Here is a 26,931-nt window from a genome sequence, read left to right on the forward strand (position 1 = left end):
ATTGTTTCCTTCTATGCTTGTTTGTTTAAGCAGTGGAATCTGATTCACACTGAAATCTTATAAGGAACCCTGATACTTAAGACAGGCAAAGGCCAGGGAAGGAGGCACAGAGGCTTTCTGTTTGGCCTTCCCCTTCTTCCCTGATGGACTTCATTCACTCATGCTTTGCGCGTGTTTACTGAGTGCCAAGTCTGTGTGAGCACTGTTCAAGGAACTGGGAATAAACCAGTGAGTTGAGAAGAACCTAAGCACCTCATTTACAGAGCTTGCATTATAGCCATGGTAGACATAGAAGGAACAGTTAAGAATAAGTTAAACAAAATTTAACAGACACACGAAATTATTTAGGACAGGCTATTCCTGACCAGCAGGAGAGAGACGTTGGCCTGACCAGGAGGGGTCAGATGGAGGACAGACTCTCAGCCTACAGCAGACAGGGTTTTCTGATGAAGTTGTGGAGCAGATCCAAAGCATAGGTTGAAGACTTGAGGGCATGTCAGATAAACCTCTGCACACCTTTACAAAATGGAGAGCATCCCTCATGACCAAGTCCTCCACACATGCCCATCCTATGGGCTTTCCTAGCCTCTGCACATCATATGCTGCCCTTGTGCTTGTGATGTGTGAAGCCCAGGCCCCTCTTCCCAGCCTTTCTGTGGGTTGCTCCCTCTTCCTAGATCTTGAACCCTTTGCAAACTCCACCTTTAAATCCCAGCTCAAATGCCTCTCTTTCTTTGTAACCTTTTCTTCCCCAGATCTGTCTAGATGCTTCTTTATGCTTCAATTTAACTTGTTCTTAACTCCATTCACGTATCTACTTGGTGTACAGTATCTAGTTGCTCCTTCCTCCCCTAAGGCATTGGGCTTCTTGAATGCCAACCCTGAGTCGTTTCAGCTTGTTACTATGATGCTGGTAAGTAATGGGTGCTTTACAAACACCTATTGAACAGCAGATAAATGTGTTCCAACTTCAAAACCCATTTCAGAGTGGTAGTGGTACTTTAGAATGTGAGTTCAATTTTAGCAATAAGACCCTCAGGGCTAAATTTTTCTCTAAGTTTTTCCATAGTGAGAGTGAAATTTTGGAATGTGACTCCAATGGAATAATTGCAACTTTGCTTTTATAAGAGTGCTGCATATAAAGTATCCACCAATGAGTACCCTGAGTTGGAACAGGAGCCAGAAGAAGCATCACATGGAATGAAAGATGGGCCGTCTGTTGTTTGGGACCCATGGGCCATTTGGGAAGCTTTCTTGAAGTTAAATGAAATAGCATAAATTGACTTTTTGCTATAAAATCTTTAAATTTTACAGCATATGAAAAGCATATGTAGGACACTGGCCAGTCTCAGCATACCAGAAATTATCTCATATTAGTAGATGTATGATGAGACTCAGGGTCTATGATTTATACACTGGACACTTTTCCTAAACTGGGAGATTTCTTTAGGCTGGGAGACCTATACTTCCAGGACAATCCTTGGCTTGACACCATAGCTGAGGCATGATTTGTATAATCATTTGTCTTCTCAAAGGTGAAAACTAAAACAACACTAGGATCAAATACTTCTTTTTTTCTTTTCTATTTTTTTGAGATTGAGTTTTGCTATTGTTGTTGCCCAGGCTGGAGTGCAATGGCATGATCTTGGCTCACTGCAACCTCCACCTCCCGGGTTCAAGTGATTCTCCTCAACTTCCCCAGACCAGGTGAGATTGCAGGCATGCGCCACCATGCCCTGCTAGTTTTTGTATTTTTAGTAGAGCCAATTGTCCATTGTTAGCAAAAACTTGGTTGCAAATTAATTTTCAAGTGCATTTGTAGTAGTTGTTTATTTAAAACCAAGGAGTAATGTCATATCAGAGATGTGAGCTGGGGCATCTGCATGTTCCTGAGAATGGAAAAGAAAAATTCCAATATACCTATTCTTCCCGGGCAATGTGTCTGACACTTCACATGTTTTATCTCATTTAATTCTGACAATAGCTTTTCAAGGTATTTTATTCTCACTTTTCCAATGAAAAAGTAGAGGCTTAAGGTCACATAGCTAGTTGGGAAAGAGAGGCGGTTTTAAAACAAAGTGCTGTCGAATTACAAAGTTCTTTCTATTACACACTGCTGCCTTCCTGCCTTGGTTATTTCTCATAATGAAACCTTTTATTCCACAGACACATGCACTGTTTAAATAAGCTCTTTTAGTGGTGTCTATAAATCATCTTTGAGTAAGGTGACCTGATGTCTAGGTTTGGCCTGGATACCCCTGGTTTATGCCTGTTGCCTTGGTGAAATTATTAATAGCACCGCCTTCCACTCTCAGAATTTCCCAGTCTGGAAGGTAAATTAGATGGTCACCCTCTCTTTGAACTTGCAGATCATACCACTTACTCAGTTGCTTCATGGTGAATCCTTTGCCCAAGCTCTAGGGGTAATTTTTCCTCCTTTACTTCTCAGCTCCTAGAATCAATAGATCTTTAGAAATGTAGGAGAAAATTCCAAATGGAATCATTATACCATAAAGTCAACATGACAATGTAAGCTGATTTTAGTTCACTGAACAGATTGACTGAAGGTTTTTCCAGTTGTTCTTCTGGAGAACCAGATTTAAATTGTGTTGTGTTAGAAACATTGCTATGTTAAAAAAGATATATACACATACCGTTTTGAGTATATATATGTGTATGTGTGTGTATAAAAATTGTACATATACACAACGGACATATACACACACATATGATGGAAAGCGGTTCTCTGTAGAGCTGACAGTTGTCAGGCAGAGACCCTGTGAATTTCAAATGAAGTATAAGTTGATTCTCTAAGCCCAATACAAAAATAACTGAGTCTCTATTTCTTGAGATCTGGGGGTTCCCTTTGATGGTAAAGCATGCTCCTGTTTTAGGTTATCCAGGTGTGAAGCTAGACAAGCCGACCTTTCTTTTGGCTTAGTAAATCTGGTCATGAGGACACAGATCTGGAGATAAACCTTTAAAATGTCGGGTAAGAAATATCCTAAAGCCACCCCCTGCTTCCCAGCCTTGTAAGGGTAGCCATTCTTCATCTGTGTGAGTTATTTTTGTGGGACTTCTCTTCCTGTATTGCTCTTGTTAATTGAATTCCCTAGTGGGATGAAAGCATTTCTGTGCTGGCTTGAGAACAGAAGAGCCCAAATGCATCAACTGTAAATACTGATGACAACAGAATCTCATCCCTCCTGTTGTTATTTATTTTGAGAATTTTGCTGGGGCAATAGTTTTACATTTGACATTTATATAGGTCACGGTGAGCTAATAGCCATCTGCCATCTGGGGACTCTTTTATAATGAACATTATGGAAGACTATGGAAAAATTCTCTGGCATTTCTGATTTGCACACAAGCTGGGATGGGGTTGATCTTGACAATATGCTATTCCAGCTTACATTAGTCATGTGCTTGACTAAAGTGCTCACTCAGCATCATACACACAGGCATGGTTTCCTAGGAGTCCTGGGCTGGGGTGAGTCAAACCTAATTTTTTAATCAGTCTCAGATATATCTTTTGGCAGTGAAGATGAGCTCTGGCCTTAAGTTCAGAATTTCAGGGAATCTCACAATGGATCTAATGGCACTTGGACAAGACAATGTGCTTTCAATGAACCTCCTAAGTTAGTGTTATGATTTCAAAAGAACAATGACTACAGGAGACCATCCTGAGTGTGTTGCCTGCAGACAGCCTGGTTCCATTAAAAGAGCATATACTATTTATTTAGAAGACCTGAGACCAATCTAGGCATTTATAGACCAATCTATAAAATAAAAATAAAATGTCAACTTCATTTGTTTTGAAAATCACAGGAAATTATAAATAGCAAACACTGAGCACAGGTCTTGGTAAATAAAATTCTACCCCCTTTCAACACTGAATTGCTAAATTTACTTTTTATTCTTCATGTATTCTGTCTTTCCAGTAGCCAAGAAAGGTAGACATAGGTGGGGAGGAAGGAAGCAGAAAAAGTTCTTTTTTTAACCCATGCTGCTTCTGCAGTTCTACCAGGAATACCCTGGGCAGTAAATCTAGTAATTAAAAGGGTCCAAGCAATTCTGGATGGTTTGTGGATTTTGGCAAGGTCAGCTCCATCTTTCCCAGAGGTGTGAGTTCAACAGCCCATGGAGTAGAAGATAAGAGAATGCGTTCATACTCCCCATGATCAATGAACAAACCTGGGCTACTTGGTGAGACCACAGGGAAGAAGATGAAGGTGGGTAAGGACTGTCAGGCCGCATCCTAAGGAGGTGTGTCCTACAGTGAAAAGGTAAGCCTGTGTATGTGGAACCTCTCTCTCTCTTTCTCTATTGGCAACTTCACACTGCACAGTGGGAGATATGCACATTGCTAGGGTCCATTCTTGCTGTTTTTAGGTAACTTCAGTTTTTTGAATATGCAGTAAGATGTTTTCCAAATCATTCTGAACCCAAAGATAGGTAAGAAAAGAAAGACTGTAGACTAGCACTAACCAGATTTTATTCGCCACATGAGAACTGGCTTGTTACACCAGAAAACTCTTCACCATATCTCCATTCCACCTGCTGTTTCTTTGATGATGGAATGAATGCCCTTTATTCTATCTAAAGTGAACAAAGTATAACATTTGGATCTTCTGTTACCAATTATGCTGCTGAGATGAGATTTCTGATGAGACTATTTGCTGATTCTAGAGCTTAATGGTTTTTGTTTTGTTTGGTTGTTTGTTTACCGACATGGGGTGAAAGAAAAGCTTCCTTCTACCTGCTAGAGATTTGCTAAAATAAGATAAAAATAGATTAACAGACTAAAAGGCATATGCATTTATTAACATGCATGGGGGAAATCACAAGTGAGTTAATACTCCACAGATCAATGAGACTCGGAATCTTTTTTTTTTTTTTTTTTTTTTTTTTTTTGAGACAGAGTCTAGCTTTGTCCTCCAGGCTGGAGTGCAGTGGCGCAATCTCGACTCATTGCAGTCTCCACCTCCCAGGTTCAAGTGATTCTCCTGCCTCAGCTTCCTAAGTAGCTGGGATTAAAGGTGTGCACCACCATGCCCAGCTAATTTTTACGTTTTTAGTAGAGAGGGGTTTCACCACATTGGCCACGCTGGTCTGGAACTCCCAACCTCCAGTGACCCACCCACCTCAACCTCCCAAAATGCTGGGATTACAGGCTTGAGTCACTGAGCCAGGCCAAAACTCAGAATCTTCTATGCTGTTCTATGCATGGGAGAGGGATATGGGGGAATGTAGGCACTCTTGAGGGTAGTAAGGGACTTCTAGGAGAATTGAATGGGCCCAAAGAGCAGACAAGAGTTTTAGGCAAAGTTGCTCTGAGTTCTGGGAGTGGTAATGACAAGTTATGGGAAGTTATGAAGTGGTGAAACTTCACTGTGAAAAGGGTTGTCTTACTATATAGATAAAGCCTCCCGGGGAATCTCTTGGAACTGCCTTCAGAAGAATAGATAAAAAGTCAGTCTGGGCATGGCTACTGATGATTTTTAGTCTCTTTTCTTCTTCAGTGGTTAATCTTCCCTGGTTGTTTGATGAAATTTATAGGGAGGGGGTTTCAAGATAATTGCAAATAAATTTTTCTCAGTCAGATAAAAGAACTTCCAGAGAGAACCCCTTCCTGTGCTTTGGAGGTGATTGGGTAGGAGCTGGAGACCGTGAGAAAGTCCTTGATTCAGAGGTATCTTCTTAAGCCTTCCAGTTTCTTTAACTCAAAAGTGCTCAGCATGACCAAGCTCCATTCTTTGGGGTATCACTCTCTGAACCCCAACACCAATGATATTACTGGAATTGAATTTTAAACATCTCCGCCTCCACAGCATTAATCTAGTAACTTGAGACTGGTCATCTCCAGCCTGTCAGAACTCAGTCCTCTCCCTCTTTGCTTTATATTTATTCTCTTCTGTTATCTCTATATTTATGTATTTCCTCCACCAGTCTACAAACTTTGCTTAGGACAAAGGCACATCATTTCAACTTGGTATGCCCTTAGCAGCTAGCACAGTGATTTGCACATAAGAAAATATTCAATGAAAGTTTATTAAGGAAAGAAAGAAGTGACACTGGGTAGTGTAAAGAGCCTGCTTTTGCCCTTGAACCACTGCATCTTCCAATCTCTGTATAAACAGCCACCCCTCGGAGAGGCCTTCTTTCATCATCCATATTAAAGAACCCCACTCTTGTATTATTTTGTCCATCTCTCTCTCTCTCTTTCTTTTTTTCTATATGACATTTAGCATCATCTGTAATTGTGTTTATGTAGCTGTCTCCTGACTTATTGCTCACCTTTCTCAGTGGACTATAGTAAACTCCATGAGGGCAAGACCTCATCTGTTTTGTTCATCACTGGATAGCCATACCAAGCAGTTGCCTGGCACATAGTGGGCATTTAATAAAAATAACTAATGAGTAAACAAAGCACCTGTTTAAAATGCTGATCTAAGAGCATTTCCTAGTGACTATGAGACCTAGTGTAGCCTGGTTTTCTACTTTTGGTGAGAGAGGAGGGAAGGAAGGCAGGGATCCAAGTAGAGGCTGTGCTCCTCTGCAGCAGGATGAGCGCAGCCATTGAGGACTTGGGTTTCAGCCCTGCTCACACCATTAACTAGCCAAGCATTTTTAGAGAACTCACCTCTGAATAAGATTCTCTCTGAGTCAAGGAAGGGTTTGGAGTAACTTATATGAAAGGAATTCTTCAGCACTACCATGCCCTTTGGAGCAATAAATACACCTAGGGATGACTTTTCCCTCAGGGCTAAGCATTCCTGTGTCTTTTAATACATGTTAATAAATGAAAACAAACACAAACTATTCATTTACTCCAGACATGTAAGGTTCGTTAACCTTTAGAGCTTATTAGGCAAGGACGGTGCTCTTTGGGGACGTTGGCTGTAATACACTTTCCCCTCCCAAGAGCTCTTATACACAGTGCTTATTTCCTACCACCAAGGTAGTAAAAGGCACCTCCTTGTTATTATGTGTGGATAGGAGGAAAAGGGGGTAAGTATGAAGGGGAGGGCGCAGGACTGACTTCTGATTCATACAAAGGATGCTAAAGCTGCATATAAAAGTCCAGGCTTTCTATTTTCCAAAGGAATATAGATATCAGTGGTATATCAGTGAGTTGCAAACACACAAAATGATTAGGGAGATATTGAAAAGAAAGAGGCTGGAGGCATTTAGCATCAATAATTATTAATATCAAAAAAGAGTGAACGCCTAGTATTCTGTATTCCCTGATGAAATAATGCAACAACAGCACTATAAGCTTGCCAAAAGGACCGAACCAGAGTCTGATCAATCCTTTTGGTCCAATTTATATTTGTGTTCCCAATTTATAGGGAATACAAATTTCCAGAAGAAACATAATGAACTGCATCCTGAGTTTGCAAAATTCAAACTTTAAAAACTCTACAGGTCTAATAGCCCAGGTTCTTCAATAGATAACTATATAGAAAACAAAAGGATGGAGAAGAAATCTGTAGATTAACTGAGATTTAAAGGACACATAAAAATTTGTTTTCACTGGCGAGATTAAACTTTAGCGTCAAAGAATGGACACACAGTGTTTGAATATAAAGAAAGGCAAAGAGCTGATTACTATGGATTTCAAGATACTGGCTACTTTTGGAATGAGGGAGGGAGCTGTGATAGGAATGGAGCACACAGAGGGGTTTTTGGTGTGGCTGACCCAGTTCCATTTCTTGACTTGGATACAAGACTATTTGTCTTATAATTCCTTGAGTATTGCATTTGTTTAGTATGGTTTAATTTTAACATGAAATGGTTTTAAAAAAGAGGAAAAAATGTACACACACACACACTGAATTCACACTTTAAAAAATTAAGCATATGAAAAGATATTCATTGTTTTTGGATAGAGTAGTTCAATATCATCAAGATAGTAGTTTTCCCAATTAAAACATTGCCATTGTTATTCTGGAGCTAGAGAGGTTAATACTAAAGTTTTTATGGAAAAAAAGCATGCCACAATATTTAGCAAAACAATATAAGGAAGATCTCAGAGGATGACTCCAGATATTAAAAGATACTATAAAATCTTTGTAATTAATATATTTTAGAACTAGCATGGAAATATACAAAAAGAAAAGTAGAATGCAAAAGAAAGCAAAAAAAAAAAAAATCTGAGTACATCTGGAAATTTAGAATATGATAAGGGTGGCATATTAAATTATTAGAGCGAATATATTGATGTTAGGATAACTGAATAGCCATTTAGACAAAGATGAATGAATGTATTTTAGAAACATAAATGTAAATGTTTAATTATACAGGTATTGTTAATGAGTCAATTTCTCTTTTACCTGGTTTTAGGGAAAGGCTTTATAACATAATTCAAAATCAAGATGCAAAAAAAGTTTAATAAAATTGCCTACATTAAAACAATACATGGCAGAAAACAACACAAGCAAAGTCAAAGATAAGTGAATTGGCAGAAAATATTTGGAACATATGCAACAAATAATGGACTAATAACAAGGAACTCAAAATTGAAAAAAAAGACGAAAGTTATATAGAAAAAAAGAGCAAGGCATACGAATAAAATACACATAAAATACCATTGTTATTCTTCACTGAACTAGAGAAAGCCATCCTAAATTTCATATGGAACCAAAAAAGAACCCACATACCCAAAGCAAGACTAAGCAAAAAGGACAAATCTGGAGGCATCACATTACTTGACTTCAAGCTGTAATACAAGGTGATAGTCACCAAAATGGCATGGTACTAGTATAAAAATAGGCATATAGACCAATGGATCAGAATAAAGAACCAGAAATAAAGCCAAATACTTACAGTCAACTGTTCTTTGACAACATACAAAAACATAAAGTGAAGAAAGAACACCCTATTCAACAAATGGTGCTGGGATAATTTGCAAACCACATAGAAGAATGAAACTAGGTCCTCATCTCTTACCTTTAAAAAAAAAAACAACACTCAAGATGAATCAAAGACTTAAATCTAAGACCCCAAACCAAAGAAACGGTAGAAGATAAGATTGGAAAAACTCTTCTAGACACTGGCTTAGGCAAAGTGTTCATGACCAAGAACCCAAAAGCAAATGCAACAAAAATAAATAAACAAACAAATAAATAAATGTGACCTAATTAAACTAAAAAGGTTCTGCACAGCAAAAGAAATAATCAGCAGAGTAAATAGACAACCTCCAGAGTAGGAGAAAATATTCACAAACTGCATCCAACAAAGGACTGACATCCAGATTCTACAAGGAGCTCAAACTAATTAGCAAGAAAAAACAACCTCATCAAAAGGTGAACAAATGAGATGAACAGACAATTGTCAAAAGAAGATATACAAATGGCCAAGAAACATATGAAAAATGCTCAACATCACTATCGGAGAAATGCAAATTTAAACAACAATGCCATATCACCTTACTCCTGCAAGAATGGCCATAATTTAAAAATAAAAAACAATTGATGCTGGCATAGTTGTGGTGAAAAGGGAACACTTTTACACTGTTGGTAGGAATGTAAACTAGTACAACCACTATGGGTAACAGTATGGAGATTCCATAAAGAACTAAAATTAGAACTACCATTCCATCCAGCAATCACACTACTACATATCTATCCAAAGGAAAATAAGTTATATGAAAAAGACATTTGCACACACATGTTTATGGAAGCACAATCTGCAACTGCAAAAATAGGGAATCAACCTAAATACCCATCAACCAATGAGTGGATAAAGAATACGTGGTATATATACATCATGGACTACTACTCAGCCATAAAAAGAAACCAAACAATGGCATTTGCAGCAACTTGAATGGAGATGGAGACCATTATTTTAAGTGAAGTAACTCAGGAATAGAAAACCAAATATCCTATGTTCTCACTTACAAGTGGGAGCTAAACTATGAAGATGCAAAGCCATAAGAATGATATAATGGACTTTGGGGACTCTTTGGTGGGACTGTTGGGAGGGGGGTGAGGAATAAAAGACTACACATTGGGTACAGTGTACACTGCTTGGGTGATGCGTGTGTCAAAATCTCAGAAATCACCACTAAAGAACTATTCCATGTGACCAAAAACTAAAAATTAAAAAAGAACACAATACACACACATACACCCCCCACCCCCACCGCACACAGATTAAACATATGAAAAGATATTTAACTTCACATATAAAAGTATAGTGAAGTACACTAATGGACTCTGTTGGCAAGACTGTGGGGAAATACACACAGATTGTTTTTGAGAATGCAAAGGGTGTTACCCCTATAGAATTGTCTGACAAAACTACATATGCACTTGCCCTTCGACCTAACAATTTATCCTGAAGACATGGCTCCAATAACATAAGAATACACCACCACAAGCTTATTTACGGCAGCATTATCCATAGTTGCACAATATTAGAAATTACATAAATGCTCAAACATAGGAAATTGATTGAATAAACTGGTATATCCACATGATGGAAGACTAAGAAAAAGAAGAATTAAGAAGACTTCTGGCAGGATGTGGTGGCTCGTGCCTGTAATCCCTGCACTTTGGGAGGCCTAGGCGGGCAGATCACTCGAGGTCGGGAGTTCAAGACCAGCCTGACCAACATGGAGAAATCCTGTCTGTATGAAAAATACAAAATTAGCTGGTCGGAGTGGCACATGCCTGTAATCACAGCTACTCGGGAGACTGAGGTAGGAGAATCACTTGAACCTGGGAGGCAGAGGTTGCAGTGAGGCGAAATCGTGCCATTGGGCTCCAGCCTGGGCAACAAGAGCAAATCTCTGTCTCAAAAAAAAAAAACAAGTCTATGATTTGTTATGATGTGAATTTCAAGATATGTTAAATGAAAAGAGAAAATTCAAAATAATGCATAGATTGTATGCTACTTTGGGATAATAAGGGAAATAAGAAAATTACAAATATCTGTTTTTTTAAAAACCTTTTACTTTTTTTTGGAAATAACTTATACTTTTCCTGTTTGTTTGGGAGAAAGGATATCCAGATAGTATAAACCAGAGACTAATGGAATTGGTAATCTACCAGAAGTGCAAGTAGAGGGAAAACAGAGTGGTTGGATAGGATGAGGAGGAACACTTCTTTGGACATACCTTTCCATATAGTTTTGATTTGTGAAATGATATTATTTTTCTATAAATTTAAACATTAAATGTGGATGGGGAGAAAGCCTTAAAACTGCTTGGAAACAGAAATAAATAGACCTAATTACATTTCAAGGAAATGATATAATCACACCAAAGAGAGGAATACAAATTATTCCAAGTAACTTTCAACACAGTGTCTTGACTATATATGTCTTCCATAGAAGACAAGGATACAAACATATCTTGAACTTTTCTTAGTAATTTTTGTAATGGTATGGATGCAATCATTTTAAAACTAGTTTGCTTTTGAGTCTTATAGGATTGAGGAAATAAACAAATTTATTTTTTTTGTTTGTTTGATAAGCCAGGATTCTCACTGTGAAGTAAGTATATAAAAATATAAAATAGAGAAAGACAAGAAATATCACTGAAGAGATGGTTTGTGTTGGAGATATCAATATAAGCAGATAAGTAAAAATGTATATTCACCAATTCTATCTGTCAGTATCGCCTTAAAACAGTGGTATCCCAATGACAAAATAAGTCACTTGATATCGGTTTATAAATGCCATTTTTCACTTAGAAGAATCAGGAATCCTTGGAGAAAGGCTGATGTCATGGATAGGACAGGGAAACACAAAGGAGCCTGAAACATCTAGTATTATCAAAAAGTAAGAAAATCTCAAAAAAAATTAAAACTCAAAAGGAGAATACACCAGAAGGACAAAGGAATGCTCAGTGTAAGACAACTCTACAACCCAATGGATAAAAGAAAAAGTTCACTGGTTGCTTAGTTCATTGTGGGGGTTGATGAAGAACAGGCCATTGACATGGTCTCAAAACATTGCTTGCAAATTGCTTATTAATTACAATGGGAAAATAGTAACTGTACAGCAGAGAAGCCACTGATCACAATTAGCATCATGGATAAGAGGCAAACAAACTCAGTGTGCATCCAGATATGTCTCCAGAACGTTTGCCTCCAGAATGTTTGGAATGTATGCTAATACTGTGATTATTCAGTCTGTGTGAGCAACTGAGGAGTAGGCTAGGACTTTTCATAGTTGTGTCTGGTTAAGGAGTAGGCTAGGAGTAGGCTGATTAAGGAATACGCTAAGGCTTTTTGTAGTTGTCTCCTATACCCTGAGAAAAACACAGCACCACTTACGTTGCGATTCAGCCAAAAGGGCACTATCTGTATCTAATCCTGTGGAACCATCAGACAAATCCAAAATGAGGGTCTTTCTGTAAGAGAAATGGCCTGCACTTTTTATCAATGTCAAGTTCAGAAAAGACAAGGACAGGCTGAGAACTGTGCATATCAAGGTAAACTAATGAGATGTGATGATTAAGTGCAAAGATGTGATCCTATATTGGGTCCTCTGTGACAGTGGTCCCCAAACATTTTGGCACCAGGGACTGGTTTCATGGAAGACAATTTTTCCACGGAAGGGAGTTGATGGTTTTGAATGAAACTGTTCTACCTCAGATCATCAGGCATTAGATTCTCATAAGGAGCATGCAGCCTAGATCCCTTGCATGTGCAGTTCACAACAGGGTTCATGCTTCTGTGAGAATCTGATGCTGCCACTGATCTGACAGGAGGTGGAGCTCAGGTGGTAATGCTCACTGGTCAGTCACTCACCTCCTGCTGTGCAGCCTGTTTTCTAATAGGCCATGGCCCAGGCATTGGGGACCTCTGCTCTATGGGGAAGATGCCGTAAAGGACATCATTAAGACAACTAGTGAAAGTTGACAGTTGATTAGATAAAAGTATTGTATGAACGTTAAAATTCGTGGATTTGATAACTATGAAAAAATGTCCTTGTTCTTAGTGAATACACATTGAAGGAATGAAGGGAAACAAACACAGAGAAACCTACTCACAAATGGTTCAGGAAGAATACGTGTGTGCATATAATCAGATATAGAGCAGAAATGTGCCAAACAATTACAGATCGATGAATCTAGGTAAAGGGTATATGGAGACTTTTTGTACTACTCTTACACCTTCTGTAAATTTGGAATTATTTCAAAATAAAGTTAAACATATTAATACATCCAAACTTTTTTGTGTGAAGTTGCCCGAGGGGCAGATAAAATATTGGGTTATGTTATTCTCCGACTGAACTCTTATTTAATGTTATTTTACCAGGTGTTTACTGTCTACTTTGTGCCAGGAAATGTGCCAAGTTTTAGGCTTTGTCCTGCCTGTTCCTTCATGCCTTCTCTCATCCAGTAAGGGGAAGAGGGCACTGAACAATTTTTCTCCCCCTTTGTGAGTCGAAGTCTTTCTGGGTCCCACTCTTCTGATTTGTACAATCTATATAATGAACCAGATGATTTCTAGTTCTAACTCAAAGATTCTCTCTACCCAATTCTTCTAGTTCTTATCATTTCCTTTTCTTTGTACTTTTCACTCTCTTTTCTGGACTTTTCTCTAAGCTGTACTTGAATGGCTTTATACCAGGTGTTTCCATGATTGGATCAAAGAGGCAGACTGCTACAATGACCTTGCATGAGTAGGAAGGGCAGCTGGAATCCATTTGTAAAAGTATAAGCTGGCAGAATCCTCTTCTGCCCTCCTGAGCCATTGTTTCTTTGGCTCCAAAAATGCCCAGCACCTATGCAGCTAGGAGCCCACAACAGTCTCTCAACCACAGTCCAGACACGCTAGTTTGAAACACTGAAGCTTAACATCCCAAATTCATCAATATTTGCAAATGGCTTAGAGAACCTGCAACTCAAACGTCATGTTGGGCATCACACCTCTCTCATTCCACAACAGAATGGGAAGGTGGGCACTGGGGAGTTCCCCTATAAGCCTAAGGCTTGTAAAGAAAATAATAAAATGAAACTAAAGCCCAAACCAGCAAAAAGCAGTTGGGATATTTAATTTTATTTCCTTTATTTTGAGTTTAACAGCTGGTCACTGTTTCTGATTAAGAAACTTCTGAGTGGGAACAAGGCCTTTAAAGAGAAACACGTTGTGTTTTGGCAGAAAACCTTAATGACTTAGAACATAAACTTCTGTCAAAAGAGCAGAAGGCCCTGATGCTAGAGAGAGCCCAGACTGAATGAGGCCGTAACTCATGTTGGAGCTCCTCATCTTGTTCTCTCTGCTTAATCCAAGAAGCAAGGGACTGAAGTCGCCTCCTCATATAAATTAGCTGGCTGTATTGTGTCTATGGAGAGCCCTATTTATTTTCCTAAACTGAAGCCAATCCTGAACTTGATGAGAGCCTTGTGCAGCGGCATAGAGAAGGAGAGGACAGTGGTATCCGAGAATTAGGTGAATTTCTCTTGTCGGTTTGGGAAATGATGCCTAATGGAGGACTTGGCCAGCTTGTGGGGATCATGGGGGAAAATGCAGTACCTGGAGTATGTTATTCTCATTCATGCATCCATCATTTTTTTCAATATTTATTGAGAATCTTTCTTATTTTAGACTTGATGACAGAGGCTGGGATGTTGTGGTTGAGTAAGGCCTTCATGGTAATGCAGGCAGGTGAGCCCCCAAATTGGAACTTAGTCCAAGAGGGTTCTTGGCTTCACCCAGGAAAGAATTCAAGTGTGAGTGGTGGTGTTAGACAGCAACTTTTATTAAAGTGACCATGCACAGCAGCAGCAGAGGTGCTGCTCCTTGCAAAAAAAGGGCTAACCCATAGGCAGTGAGCCCAGAATAGCAGCTCAGAGGCAGTTCTGTAGTCATATTCATACTCAATTTTAGTTGTATGCAAATTAAGGGTTGGATTATGCAGAAATTTCTCAATAAAGGGTATTAACTTTCAGGCGTTGCCATGGCAATAGTAAACTGACATGAACACATTGGTGGGCATGTCTATGGGGAGGTGCTTTCACCCTGTCCCTGTTTTAGCTAGTTATTAATTAGGTCTGGTGTCCAAGCTACACCTCCAGAGTTGAATTCCACCTCCTGAGTCAGGCACCACCTCCTACCTCAAAGGGACACAGAGTCTGTTCGGGTAGACTATCCCATAGCTAGACAACTGCAACATGGCATGGTAGGTGCTGCTTTTGAAGTTTTATGGAAATACAGGAGAGGATAAACTTCATTCCACCACAGTTGAGGTGAGGACTAGGCAATGGAAGTCTTTACAAAGGAGGTAATATTTATGCTGGACTTCAAAGAATGAGCACAAGTTCATAGTGAAGGGGAAGAAGGACATTTTAAGCAGGGGAAAATGTTATACCCTTAGGAAAAGCCAACATATCTAATTCCATTGGATTGAATTTTATAGGATTCTATATAGTGCGGGTATAAGGTAATACAGGAAGGATGGATTGAAGTGGGATTTTGGAAGTCCTAGTGCACTATGTTGAGAAGTACAGTCTTGATCCTATCCATGAGTAATAGGAAGCTAGGAAGAACTGTAAGCTGGGAAGTGATACAATCACCCCAGGAGCTATGTAGAGGTAAATTACAGAGGGGATTAAAAGTTATAATAAGCCTGGTCAGTATAGCAAGACTCCATCTTTACAAAAATAAAAAACAAAAAAATTAGCTGGGCACAGTGACCCATGCCTGCAATCCCAGCACTTCGGGAGGCCAAGGCAGTAGGACTGCTTGAGGTCAGGAGTTCAAGACCAGCCTGCACAACATAGTGAGACCCTGTCTCAAGGAAAGAAAGAAAGAAAGAAAGAAAGAAAGAAAGAAAGAAAGAAAGAAAGAAAGAAAGAAAGAAAGGAAGGAAGGAAGGAAGGAAGGAAGGAAGGAAGGAAGGAAGGAAGGAAGGAAGGAAGGAAGGAAGGAAGGAAAACTAGTTGGGTGTGGTGGTGCTTGCCTGTTGTCCCAGCTACTTGGGAGGCTGAGGTGGGCGGATGGCTTGAGCCTAGGAAATGGAGACACAGTGAGTTATGATTGCATCACTGCACTCCAGTACGGACAACACAGTAAGACCCTTTGTCAGAAAAACAAAAAAGTTTTTTAATAATAGTCAAAATTGCCGTAACATATGGTAAATTATATTATGAAAATTAGGTAAATGTGGAAGGGGCGTAGATTTCTAAAATAGAACTCAAAGGGAATAAAGATGGGAGTGTGTGTGTGTGTGTGTGTGTGTGAGAGAGAGAGAGACAGAGAGAGGGAGAGAGAGAGAGAGACAGAGAAAGAGAGAGAGAGAGAGAGAGAGAGAGAGAGAGAGAGAGAGAGAAGAGAGAGACTGGGTATACTGGAAATGTATTTACATTCAGAATTTTTAGGCAAGAAACAACTGCAGCCTGAAGTGGAAACCTATGGATGAATGAGCCATTCAAGGGCAGACCTCATCCTCCTCCTGAGCCCTAGCAGACAGACAGCAGACACTGAGATTATAAAGCAGTTCTCCTTTTCATGTGGCTACTCAAGTCCGGAAGAGAGAACTACTTCTGGTGTTCAAAGGATACAAAAGGTTATGGAGCTTATGATTCACATAAAGGGATTGACTAAGGTGACTTGAACTCTTTAATCCAACAAAATCAGTTCAGCATGCACTAGTGGCAGTTCTTATTCTAGGTGTAGGGGATACTCCATCAAACCAGACATAAGGAACGTCCAAGGGTCTCCTTATGACTGCAGGGGTTTTCCCTTGCCCAGGAGCACCCAGCTGAGGGGCTCAGTGGGGAACTACATTTAACTTGAGCTCCACTTGCTGAGTCCTGGACCTGAGGGCAGTGACCACCTAAGTGGGGTGGAAGTGGTGCCATTTTCTCATTCTTACAAATATTTCTTATGCTTCCCTGGAGGTTGTGCAGATGGAAGACTCTCCTCTCCTGGAAGAATCTCTGCTCTTAAGTTGGGGTAAGAAAGACATTAAACAAGTGAACATCTTGTAAATAAGGAATTTCACAGTTAGTGTTGTAGAGACACCTCTGGTGCCTTTGTCAGTCCCTTTGGCCCAGGAGCCCTTTGTCCAGTAGCAGGCCAGCAGTGAGGGACGAATATGCTTCCCAGAGAAACCCTCCACTAGCAGGGATAGCTGGGAATGGTGTATAGATGCTCCAGTCTCCCAATCTTTTAGGTGAACAGTGCTGGATTGTGTTCTGAGCTCTTCTCATCTTCTCAGGAGCCTGAATGGAGCCAAGTCCCATTGCCTACAGCAGGGACAGTAATACACATGTGAATACTGGCTTCTCCTCTTTTTCCCCTTCCTCCCTCACTTCTGCTTCCTGGAATCACCTGCCAAAAAAATTTTCTACAACCAAGTCGCTGCCTCGGGTTCTGCTTTTGAGGAAACCCAAATTTTAAGACAAGCTTAATGAAGACAAAAACAAAAACAAGAAAAACAGGGAAAGCAATATAGTGAGTAGTATGTGGGAGGGAATGACTTTGACTAGAGAGGCTTCTCCTAGGAGAAGATACATGAACTGGGGTGATCACTAGCCTCTCCAACAAAAACCGCCTTCAACTGTCATCAGGGCCCCATGTGTTTTTGGTATGGGGAGATAATTATGACAGTAACTTCCAGGTTTGGGTTCACAACCCCGACCTCCCCCACCAATCACCACTGTCATCAGTGGAGAGCAGCCTTGCTGAGGACTTAGGCACCTGCTAAACAGGACCTGTGCTTCTTTGACTGGAGCAGGAGTAAGGCCAATTGTTCAACTTTCCCCTCCACCACATGTCCCTAGAGAGAGTATCCCCAGGGACAGCAGGGATAGCAAGGGAAGGCTCCTGACATGACTTTGTATTTCACATCTGGGAACTTGCCTCCCAAAAAGGATTTAAGGCAGTTTACAAGAAAGTCAGAGAAGGATGCATCAGATCTGGCCTGGAAGGCAGGATGCATGATTGACCAAGATGATAGGGAAAGTCGACCTCAGGCAAGTAGGAAAACCTAAGTGCTAAAGAGGAACAGAGGCAGGAAATCCCAGATGGGTGTGAGGCTAGAAAAGAAACCAGCTCTTGTTTCTGGTTCTTTCCTTCATTAGGACTCTGTAGGAACATTTCAGGGAATGCCTGGAGGCAAATGGCTTACTAACAGAAATACCCTTCATCTCTGCAGTTCTTAACCCTTCACAGCCAGTGAAGTCACTGTTTCCAATGATGATACAATTCCAGCAACATTAGCAAGGCCAGAGTGTTCAGCCTCCTCTAGACAGGGGCATAAAGTCAGGCAGGGCCGATTTCCACACCACACTTCTCCACACCCTGGAACAGCCAGGCCTTTGGAAACAGTTCAGTAACTAGGATTTAAAATTAATTTTCCATTCCACTGTTCTTCTCAGTTTTTATTCCAATGTGCTCACCCTGGCATCTTTCGGGTGACCTTGCTTAGTGCCTCAGCTCTGGGATATTGTAGTCTGTGATGAATGACCTCCACTCAGACAAATCAAAACAGGCATGCTTCAAGGTCAAGTTGGTGCAAATGTAGCTCATTTTACACAATAAGTTGTTCCTCACAAGTTGTGTATAGATTGCTTTTCTTGGCTTATTATTTTGGAGGAAGTGAGCATTTGCTGCCTAACCTCCCTATCCAATTGTTCACCATTTGGTCAGATGTCCCCTAAAACTTGCAAATGTTAATGTTCCTGCCCTGCTGCAGCCCTTTGGTTTCATATACAAATGTCTAAACAAATTTCAGGGGATTTCCAGTGAATCACTTGTAACGCGAAAATCTTCATATAATTGCAAAACATCCCACACTCTCCCCTGTTTTGTGACCTCTCCTTAGCACTCAGCACTGTGGGCCAATGACTGCCTTTGCCCACCGTCAACCCTGTTTCCCACCTTCCTTTACTGCCATGGCTGAGCCAGGTTCTGTGCTGCAGTTTCTTCTGATGTTTTTGGGTTTTTGCCCACTGAATTTTCAGAAAGTGGGGCTCATTTATATTGTTAAATTTGCTTTGGCCTGATGATTCTCCAGTAAATTCTAGGCCATTAGAGAAGTCAGTGTTTTAAGTTGGGGGAGTTCAGGAAGTAGGTTGCTTAAGTTGGCCTCTCCACTTCTTTTTCTTTATTTTATTTAAAAATTGTTTTTTAATATAAAAGTAACATTATTATGACAAAAAAAATCCAACCCCTTGGAGGTAACCACCGAGAGGTATCTTTCCAAACATTAAATACATGAATTTTAAAAACACAAGTATTTAACATAAATTGGATTTTATTGCACATACTCTCTGCAACTTATTTTTATCATTAAGCAGTATATTTTTTCACTTTTGAGGAGGCAAACTACTTGAGGAGGTTGTTTGTTTTCTTTTCCCATTGCTACCTCTTGTGAAAATCTCAAGTGGCTACTTAGTGGAGAAATGTGTGTGGATGCGAGACCCAATAAACACTCACACACAGGATTTGGAAGGAACAGGGTTAGATGGGTAGACTAAGAGGCCGAAGTTGGGGAACGTGCTTGCCACTGAGATGGGCTTTGAGAGGTCCAGGTAAGGATGAGACTGGTACATATATACTCAAGATTGTTGTATGTGAGCTCGATTTAAGTGGGTGATGACTACAGGGACATTTAATTTCTGAGACATTTTACATTTCTGTTTCTATGTAATCATAGTGGCACAGCAGTAGCTTCTGCATCATACAATGTTAGGGACTGGAACAAAATACTTAATAATAATTGCTACCATATTTTTGCTAGCTGGCTTTTAGGAAATGCTCAAACAAGGCCTAACACATAACTTTGCACTGTGTATGCATGACCTCAGATGCTACCTTGTAGGTCACATTAGCCACATTTTACAGTTAAAAGGAATGAGGCTCAGAGGGTAAGCATTTGTCCGAAGCCTCAACCCTAATGCCAGGCAGAGCCTCACTCAGATACCAACCTGCCCATCTCTAGAATCCATATTCTTTCTACCACATCACATTGGCTCACATATGGCAACATCCTTTTTAAATTAAAAAATATATATATAGCGAAGGAGAAAAGCATGTTAATAAAATATGAAAAAAACTATAAGAAAGAGAAGTCAGCTAAGCCTATAACATTTTGACTAGGCTTTGATGCTGCTTGCCACCTTTTAATGGGACCCGCAACCTAAGACCTGAAGCCAGAGACCTTATCCCAATAATCCACTGTACCCACAGAAATGAGGTGTAGAAGGCAAGCAGAGAGCCTTTTAAAATGAGTTTTAGCATCTCTTTGAAGTTTTTTTTTTTTTTTCCTTTAGTGGAAGATTCTTATGACATGGTTAAGATTAAAATGCAAGCTGGTAAACACAGGAATTTTATCTTCTCAGTCTGAGTGATTTGACAATCCCCGCTGCCTGATTTTGATTTATCTGATTCCAGTGGGTCCTTAGCATTTAACTGCTTGAGTTGTCAGGGGAATGTGGTCCCATTTTAATTCCTAAGGGAAATATAGATTGCTTTAATGTCATAACTCCCGAAACAGCCTGAGAGATTTTTCTCAAAAAAGAAATACATGCATATGTGCAAAATCTATGTGGACAGGTTGACTGCACACAAGTGTGTCCACCTTTGGGCTGAGACCGAGCATCTATCTATGTTTTGGCCAAGGAACAGCTCTGTTTCCTGGAGTGCTGTTGGAATGACAGGGAGTTCTGACAGTCCCTGTCCATGCACAAACTTCTGAGATCAAATTAGTCCAGTCAAAGCAAAGAGGGCGTCTGTCTGGCTGGAGCAACTGTGTAGGCTGACAATTCTCAGCAGCTTTCAGCAGCCCCAGTATGATAATGGCTGAGCCCAGCAGTGAATAACCTAATCAAGCCATTAAAGGAAACAGAAGCCCTCTGCCCTGTTTGATTTCTTCCCATAATGATATAAAGTACAGTTTAATGAAGTCAAAGAGGTCCTGGGCCTCTCAGTGTGTCCAGGCCTTTGGAGGCAGCACTATTGAGTCTGCTGCTGATGTTCATTACCAGTCTGCTGCTGGCTGCCCCAGCCCACAGACCCCGCTTGCAAGCTGCATTGTAGCTGGGGTTTTCTGGGGCAGTTTTCCAGTTGCTGCAGCCCCGCCTGCATTTTGTCTACATAAATTAGACCTTGTGCAGCATATTGGCCTGTCAGGGGACTAGGAAGAAACTGTATATTGTTTCTGGCATCCCTGAGCCCTTCTGCCCCTGACATCTGCTGCGCCTGTGACAGGGAATACATTCTTGACTCATTATCCGAGCAAGTGGAATCCCACCCTGACAGGACCATTAATCAGAATCAAGCAGTCCGGCAAATAAAAAAGAGAGAGAGTGAGTGAGCATGTGTGTGTGTGAGAGAGAGAGACTAAAGAAAAGAAAGGAGACACTTTCTAACTTTGGCTTTGGTGTCATTCAGGGGTCTGGACAACTAGCAATCTATCTTTCTGAGTGACAGTCCTGATGGATGGCATTATTTATGCTTTTGTGTATTAAAAGACAGCTCTGGCACTGGCTTGTCATTTTCAGAGAGGTTTACAAAAAGTTGAAATTTAATTTGGAGGAAAAGGAGGGCAGAGATCAGAGGAAGCTGGCGAGTTGACAGTCTGCAGAGGGAAGAGAGGGAAGTGAGGGCATTTGAGTGCAATGATTTGCTGGACAGAGGTGGGTGGTAGAAGTGGCAGTATGAGTAGGTGTGTGTAGTGTGTTGTGGCTCTCACGTATCTGGGTAGGCTATGGGTCTCTGGAGCTTTGAAATTAAATTCAGCATGTGGTAATCATTTTATTGAGATGAATGTTTGGGTTTTTGCTGAGAAAAGATGCAAATGGAAAATATACTTGAGTGTTTGGGAATGTGTGTTGCACATATACGTGGAGAAACTTTAAATGGTTATTTTTACCACTGGAACATTGCCTGAAATGGGAACTTCGTAAATAAAATGGGTACTTCTGCTACCCAGTACATATCAAGTATTGGATAACAAGGACACGTAATTTACCTAACCTTATTGATTAAACTGTCATGGTAGGTCTATGAATGTGTATGGGTGTTGGGTAGAGGGGAGAAAGGCATCAAGATGCATAGGGGATAGATAATTCTGTAGCACAAATTTCTTGCACTCTGTCATCCCTGTGACCTAGAATAAGATGCAGGATGGAGAATAAAGGATATAACTAAGAGATTAGAGCAATGCATATTTATAACCTTCATTTGTAACTCTATGCTCTTGAATGACCTTATACTTCCACAGACATCTGTTTTTGAACCCAACAGCCAGAATGCATCATTTGCTTTAAATTAATAACATAGAAAACCTCCAGACCTTGGTTTGTTCTCTTTTTCTATCCTGGCCCTGCTGACGCCTTCCTACCTTCTCCCTGAGGGTTCCACACACTGATGATGTCATGTGTGGGACCTCAGGGTGTGTGGGTCCCACACACTGATGATATGCCTTGGCAAGGCAGCAAAGCCCAGGCCCATGTTCATGAATCATGGAGAGAACAAAGCCTGCAGCTCAAGTGGGCCTAGCGTCAACCTCCAGCCCAACCATCAGCTCTTCTTCCTCTCCCTGAGTCTTTCTCTTTCCCTGGAAAGACATGTATGGGGTGCCTACTCATTAGCCCTGCTTTTGCCAATAACTCCCTATGTGTTACCAGCTCTGGACCTTGACCCTGGGGATCATGAGGTTGTAAAGTTTCTCATAACATCTGAGAACATATAGATGATGTGGTAGTATAGGGCATAATATTCTGGAAGGTAGACTATTTCAAGGCAGGGTTAGATTTAGTCTTAATGGGAGGGCTTAGAACAGGATAAGGGTCTAACATTTACAACTGTATCATAATAACAGCTTTTCTCATTTAGAATGGGGCCACATGCTCCTAATTTGCATAAACAGGTTAGTCAGAGACGTCAAATTTCAGTGTTTAGATTAACAGGCTTTAGGCTGGGTGTGGTGGCTCATGCCTATAATCCCAGCACTTTGGGAGGCTGAGTTTGAGACTAGCCTGGACAACATAATGAAACCCTGTCTCTACTAAAAATACAAAAAATTAGCCAGGCATGGTGGCACATGCCTGCAATCCCAGCTACTCCGGAGACTGAGGCAGGGGAATCACTTGGACCCGGGAAGCGGAGGTTGCAGTGAGCTGGGATGGCGCCATTACACTCCAGCCTGAGCGACAGTGCAAGATGCCATCTCCAAAAAACCAAAACAAAAACATAAAAAAGAAACAAGCAGGCATTAGACCAACAGTTGGCTGTCCAATAAGTTGATATCAACTATCAAGCTAAGTGGAATGAATATGACAGTCAAACAATCCTCTTGGGAGAAGTTGGAATTTAGAACTCCTGAGCTACCCCGTATACAGGTTGAGTAGCATACCCTTATTTGGAATTTTTGGGTCCAGAAGTGTTTTATATTTGGAATGTTTTTAGACGTTGTAATGTTTGTATATACATAATTAAATATCTTGGTCCTGGGAGCCAAGTCTAAACACTAAATGTATTTATGTTTCATTATATACCTTACCCACATAGCCTGAGGTAATTTTATACAATATTTTAAATAATTTTGTGCATAAAACAAAATTTGTGTTAAGTACTTCTGTGCAGAATTTTCCACTTGGGGCGTTATGTTAGTGATCAAAAAGTTTCAACTTTTGGAGCATTTTAGATTTTAGATTTTCACATTACAGATGCTCAACCTGTATTGGCCTTGCGGTGAGATGGTACCAGGTTCCACTGTTGCCCACATCATTTTTAGTCTTTCAACTCTCAACGTCTTATCAATAAAATAAGGATAATTATAATTACACCTTTGAATTGTGACATTAAAATATGATAACATATGCAAGTTGTATTATTAAAATGATGGAACATCTCATACTCAAAGGATCCATGAACTTAAAAGGAATTCAATTTCCTTTCAGGAGTTTCAACAATGTTTTTAGTTTCCTATGCCTAACTGGGAAACCATTACTTTGAAAGAATACCTTGAGCTTTCAATTATCATGATAAAGTGTCATATACTATAGTATTATGGACTATATCTCAATTGGAAACTAGAAGTTCAAAGATTGGATGAGTGGAGGATCAAGTGATGTGCTGGTAAGTATAAAACCCAAAATACACAATAGGTGCTTTCTAAATATGGCATTTTCTCTGCCAGAACACATATGGTCATGTTATACTTGAGATCATAGAGAGCAGGGCTGACACATCCCTCAGTGGCCCTGCCAGAGCCTGGAAGTCTTGCTTCTCCCAGGAGAAAGGTTACCCTCAGGGATTCCCTGCAGAAGCTGTGGTTAACCAATCCAGGCACACTAACATACCTCTGCCTCTCTGGTATAAACAGTTGTTTCATAAACAAAGTGAAGAGAAGTGAGCTCATCTCCAACTAAGTAACTTTAAGTCAGGTCAATTAACATTGATGGATATCAGTTTCTTCATTGGTGACATGGAGATGATAATTTTTTCTCTAGAGTGTCATTACATTATAGACATTGTATGGAAAGTGCTCAGTCCAGCATATCGCCTGGAGCATAGGGATGGACGTTCAACATTATTCTATTATTATTGTCATCATCTGGCACTCAAAAAACAGGTTTGCACAAATGGACTGGGCATTGACCCGGGGAATGAATCTATATGTAGTAACTCGCCCAGCCACAAAGGTCCTTTAAGAAAAGCATAGTAAAAATGGGCTTACTGCTATATTCTTTTCTTCTAACTATTTTGGTTTGAGTAGTGGCTGAAAGTTTTAGTCACTGTTAACAAAGATAATTAGAAAAGGAGGAAATTTCCGGTTGGGAAGAGAAAAAAGGCATAAGGTGAAATAGATGATAGAAAGAGTAGGCGTAGAGATTTTTCCAGTGCTGCTTTAAGAGAGGAAAAGGAATTGGAGACAAACTGAACTTGGCTTTAGGACACATTATTGTGTTCATAGCAAGGTGGGGGCTGAGGCTTGATGAGGGGATTGTGCAGAGTGAGGTCGGAAGGTTCCGCTGCATTCTCATGTGACGTTATCATCAAGGGTGGAGGAAGGCTCCAGCATTGGTGATGGTGTTGGGGATGGGGGGTTTGGTTGATAGTCTCACATTTTCCAGTGCAGAACTCCAAGTTCCAGTTCTTCTCCAGGTCTGTGGTGGGACCTTGGGGAAGAGAGGGACCTTGGGGAAGAGGAGGGAGCTAATAACTGAGTCATCATAGACAAGATTCTGAACACCTGGATGGAGCAGCCACAGGAAGGAAATCCTCTTGGTATCCATATTATCTTTGCTACTAATTAAAAGACATTTCTATGCGTCCTTCACTGTATCTGAGAAGAATGGGAGATCCTGAAAACATTCTAGTATGGTGGGGAGGGGTAGGGTACATGGAAATCAGTGGTAGACCATGGTAATAATCAAACATCTGCAAATTGCTTTCTGATATTCTCTTTAGTATATTGTCTTCATTATTTTAGCAAACCTAAAAATTACTCATAATGGCTTGCTTTTATCCTCCTGTTTCTCCTATTCCGTTTTTCTCAAAATATTTTAAACTTTTACTTACAAATTCTTCTACTATGGGAAGAAATGATAGAAGAACTCCCTCCCATTGGCTTAGGTAGGAAATACCACAGACATTTGACCTTTTTTTTTTTTCCTAGTAGGGTATGGGGGTGACTTCCTGCTGAACAGATGACCTATTGCTGGTGGAATGGACAGACTTTCATCAGCTTGTCTCTAATTCCCATTCTGGAGCTTCTCTGTGCTAGTCCTACCATCATAAGCAAAGTACTTAAACTGCTTCCCCATTCCATCACCAATCCTTGGTCATGCATTGAAAAATATCAATATACTGCTTTCAAGGGTTGTTAAAAACTGTATGCAAATTTATTAGCACAGTGTCTGGCCCTTGCTATAAATGGTTTCTATTCATATTATCACATTCCTATGAGAGCAGTGATCAAGTACAAATGACAGGTCTAGCGCTCCTACATTTTACTTGATCAAGAGGGAGAGAAAAGCCATGTGGAACTGGAAGATGAAGCAAACCTCTTCAGGAAGACGTTCTATCATCAGTTATTTCCAGACAACAGTGGAATGATCTCTCTATCAGATGCCAGAGACACAGAGGGGAAAAGATACAGTCCTTGCTCTCATTGTCTAGTGGAGGAAATAAACACATAAACATATAACCCCAGTTATTGAGATAGGCACAGAAGAAGAGAGGGATCTGCAAAGAAACAATCTTTAGGAACCCCTTGGCCAGGCGCGGTGGCTCAAGCCTGTAATTCCAGCACTTTGGGAGGCCGAGATGGGCGGATCACGAGGTCAGGAGATCGAGACCATCCTGGCTAACACGGTGAAACCCCGTCTCTACTAAAAAAAAGAAATACAAAAAACTAGCCAGGCGAGGTGGCGGGCGCCTGTAATCCCAGCTACTCGGGAGGCTGAGGCAGGAGAATGGCGTAAACCCGGGAGGCGGAGCTTGCAGTGAGCTGAGATCCAGCCACTGTACTCCAGCCTGGGCGACAGAGCGAGACTCCGTCTCAAAAAAAAAAAAAAAAAAAAAAGAGCCCCCTTGGGCCTGTTAGCTGACCCCACGTGGCCAGCTCTTTGGAGAGCTAAGAGCAGTGGAGTCATCTGCAATCCAGAGAAAAGAACTCTCTTGCTTTCTGCTCAGAAGTTCCAAGCCCTCAGTAGCCTCCCAGGACAAATCTCTATTAGGCAGGCAGTTTGCTTCTGGGTCCCTGAAGTTCATTTGGTGGACTCAGCTGTTTGTGGAACCCAAGGGAGTTATTCATTAACTTCGGTAAGAAATGCCTGACTAACATCTGGCTTGTTGGGGGCTGGGCTTGGTTAATTCTACTTGGAACAACACCAGTATTAGTTCTGCTTGGATTAACACCAGCACTAATGATGACATAAGACTCTTACTTCATTAGCCTGATGAAGGGAAAATCTTGCATGTTCAGCCCACGCCAAATAATAGAGTCCAGGTCCCA

The sequence above is a fragment of the Rhinopithecus roxellana genome, chromosome 9 (genome assembly GCF_007565055.1).
Source record: "Rhinopithecus roxellana isolate Shanxi Qingling chromosome 9, ASM756505v1, whole genome shotgun sequence".
Lineage (NCBI taxonomy): Eukaryota > Metazoa > Chordata > Mammalia > Primates > Cercopithecidae > Rhinopithecus > Rhinopithecus roxellana.